Here is a 3,438-nt window from a genome sequence, read left to right as displayed (position 1 = left end):
CATCATGAATAAGTATTTCCACATCTAACCTAGAGAGTTTATAACTATTATTTCAAGATGTATTCCTTTTATATTGATGATTAGTATTTCCACATCTAACCTGATGATTACACAATTTAATAGCTAACCTATCAAATAGTTATTAAAACTGAAAGTTTTTGGTTGAAATGAACTTTTGCAGTTGACGGTGAAACTCCATTTCATCAAATCTAAATCAAATCAAGGGATTTGTAAAAAAATTTCACCAAATATTCAACAGTCATAGTTTTAATGAAATTTCAAAAAGAGTAATTATTAGATATGCGTTTCTTTCATTAAAAATGGTTAAAACAGATCTTTAGGATAGGTTTGGATTTTTTTAGAAAGATTTGATGAAATAAAAGAGAGTAAGGTTTGAGTGTTCCATATTAGATCAAGCTTTTAACCAAAATTTCTCTAAAATTTGATGAAAAAAAGAGACTAGGGTTGGAGATGCTCTTAGTATAGTGATCCTGCTCTTATTTGTATCTCAGTTAACCAAAATTTCTCTAAAATTTGATGAAAAAAAGAGACTAGGGTTGGAGATGCTCTTAGTATAGAGATTAGTATTTTCACATCTAACCTGATGATTACACAATTTATTTTTCTTTCTACAATCTTTGTTGGAGCTGAGTACGAGAAGATATGGCAATATCAGGTATTTATCAGGTTACTGCTTCATGAGTTTTGCCTATTATCATTAATTGTTTTGTTTTTGGTTCTTTTGTTGATGAATTTTCAGTGTGTTGAAATTTTAGAATTGTAATGGATGATTTTCAACAGTATTAGGTGTTCATTACAATTTTTACTTCTATTCAGCTGCTCTTGGGATACTCTTGGGATATGATTAGGTGTTCATGATTAGGTGGTCATGATACTTAATAGAATTGTAATACTCTTGGGATTTCAAGAGTATTAGGTGTTCATGATTTTCAATATTATTTTCAACATTACAATTTTGAAAATACTCTTGGGATTAGGTGTTCATCAATCATCCATTACAATTTTTTTTTCAACATTCTTTCATCTATTCATCTGTTTTTTTGGGGTTCTAATTTTTAAGTTGTTGCTTACAACTTTGCCTTTTTGTTATTGTTTTATTGGGTGTTTTTAGATTTTACATTGTGTTCTCTCCTTGCAATATCTGCTCCATAAATGAAAATTTTGTGTTTGGTAATAGTACTTTTATTTTTTGAAAGAGTTAATTACTCAAACCGAATATGTGTTTCCAATGTGGCAGTAATTCAGGTAGTCCGTAGTTTATTTAGAATTCTTGGGGTTTGTTTAGAATTTCATGGGGCATTCTTCAATTTTTTTTTTTTGAAAAGTTGTATTTGTTGAATCGAATTGAAGCAGGATTGTATAATTTTCAGGTTTGTATTTGTGAATGTACGATTTCTGGGTTTTTGACTGTTTATTCAATGTTTTGAGAGATGTGAGGTTTGTGAGATTTTGTTGGTTTATTATTGAGTCTTTGTTTTTTGGGTTTGAAACTAATCATTGTGAATCTGTGATGTGTTGTGAAGACATACATGTTCAAGTACGACTGTGTTCATGGACAATGGAAGCATCATGATGTCAAGGTCAAGGACTCAAAAACACCTTCTTTTTGGCGAGAAACAAGTCGTTGTTTTCGGAGTCAGGTAATTATGCCCTTTATTCTCTCAATTCCGTTGCAATTTTTTTGAATCAGAGTATATTTAAATGAAAAGTTTTAATTTTTTTTTTGTGTATTTTTAGGAACCCTGATGAAATCCCATGGGGCGAAACCGGAGCCGATTTCGTTGTGGAGTCTACTGAAGTTTTCACTGATAAGGAAAAGGCTGCTGCCCACTTGAAGGTTTGATTTAATTTCCTATTTGTTTTTTTGTTTTTTTAAATATTTTTTTGTTCTAATGGAAATGTTTTTTGATATGTATAATTGGGTTGATTTAGTTGTCTGCATCATTGATTTGTGATCAAAGTTTGAATCGAATATAACACTATTGTCTCTGTCATTGTTGTTGATTTTTATGCATCGGTTAGATTTTATAAATGTGTTGATTTGGTTGTCTGCATTCAAAGATCAGTGATCAAAGTTTGAATTGAATATAACACTATTCTCTATCATTGTTATCGGGTTGATTTAGTTGTCTGCGTACAATGATCATTGAAGTTTGAGTTGAATGTAACACTATCTCTATCATCGTTGTTGATTTTTGTACATCTTGCTTAGTCAAGTTGAAGTTTGAGTTTGCTTTGAAATCCTTGACTTGGGTTCATTTCTGTTTATCATCATTTCTGGTTTCATCTTTGGGATTCTTTATAAATCTGTTGATTAACATTTGAGTCTTAGATCACAGTTTTTGAGTCTTTCTCATTACTCAAATTTTAAAATCACTAAATGATTCACCTAATGATCATTGTTCGAGTTATTTTTGAAAACAGGTTCAAGAACCAAACATGCTGTCAAGAACCAAACAGTTATTTTTAAAATCACTAAATGATTCCCAGATGATCCTCTTCACAGATTCAAGAACCAAACATGCTGTCAAAAATTGCTTCAGTTGACCGGAATGGCCTTCCGAGTTCCAACTGTGGATGTTTCAGTTGTGGACCTCACTGCGAGGCTTGAGAAGGCAGCTACATACCAGCAAATCAAAGATGCTATCAAGTGAGTATTCAGATTTCCTTCATTCCTTCAAATTCACCTCATTATGTAGTATATTAGATTGGCAAATTGAGATTTGCATAATTTTATCAAATTTCTTTGGCTGCCAACTCTTGATTAGCATGTGACGAGGTCATTTATTCTTTCTTGGTTAATTTCAGGGAGAAATCTATGGGCAAACTCAAGGGTATTTTGGGGTTCACCAAAGACGATGTGGTCTCCACTGACTTCATAGGGGACAACAGGTAGATTGTTATACTATTTACCATCTTAATACTCTAGGTGATTGTGTTACTTAACAGTTAAACAGAAAATATGTAGGTCAACTGGGCTTCTGTTTTCATTGGAAGAAGATGACAAATGGGCTTATGTTCCTTTCTTAGGTGGAATCTTACTTAAACCTTTATTAGTCAACTGCAAGTGCCATTTCACACCCACTTTTCTTCCTTTATTGCATTTTCTTTTTGTTAATAGTAAAACCAATACAGACCAGTGCTTTTATTATTTACCATCTTTTCTTTTTGTAGGAATGACAACAAAATATGTAGGTCCTCTGCTTTTAATTTTACTAAAGTATTTGCACTTGAGTCTTTTTATAATCCACAATAGGCCAGTGTATTGAGTTTTCTATTTGTACTTGAGTACCGACACTATGTTTTGTTCCTTTATTGACTTGGGTTCATTTCTTCCAATTATGAAAAATTTAGTTAGGCCTGTTTCTGTTTTCATTTATGTCACATTAATTTAAACTTTAGTTAGGAAAATTATCC

General features: G+C 31.7%; 1 pseudogene across 1 annotated transcript; it reads left to right on the top strand.

The window, feature by feature from the left end:
• The first annotated feature begins 663 nt into the window (after positions 1–663).
• On the top strand, positions 664–2,811 carry LOC145793616 (glyceraldehyde-3-phosphate dehydrogenase 2, cytosolic-like; annotated as a pseudogene). The gene is made up of 4 exons (XR_014333900.1): positions 664–687; positions 1,545–1,661; positions 1,759–1,858; positions 2,528–2,811. The product of XR_014333900.1 is annotated as a glyceraldehyde-3-phosphate dehydrogenase 2, cytosolic-like (transcript).
• Positions 2,812–3,438: the final 627 nt, after the last annotated feature.

The sequence above is a fragment of the Camellia sinensis genome, chromosome 6, assembly GCF_055761805.1.
Source record: "Camellia sinensis isolate YWXY chromosome 6, ASM5576180v1, whole genome shotgun sequence".
In the NCBI taxonomy this organism is placed as follows: Eukaryota; Viridiplantae; Streptophyta; class Magnoliopsida; order Ericales; family Theaceae; genus Camellia; species Camellia sinensis.
Note: the sequence above shows the minus strand (reverse complement) of the source record. Positions and strands in the feature narration are given on the sequence as shown.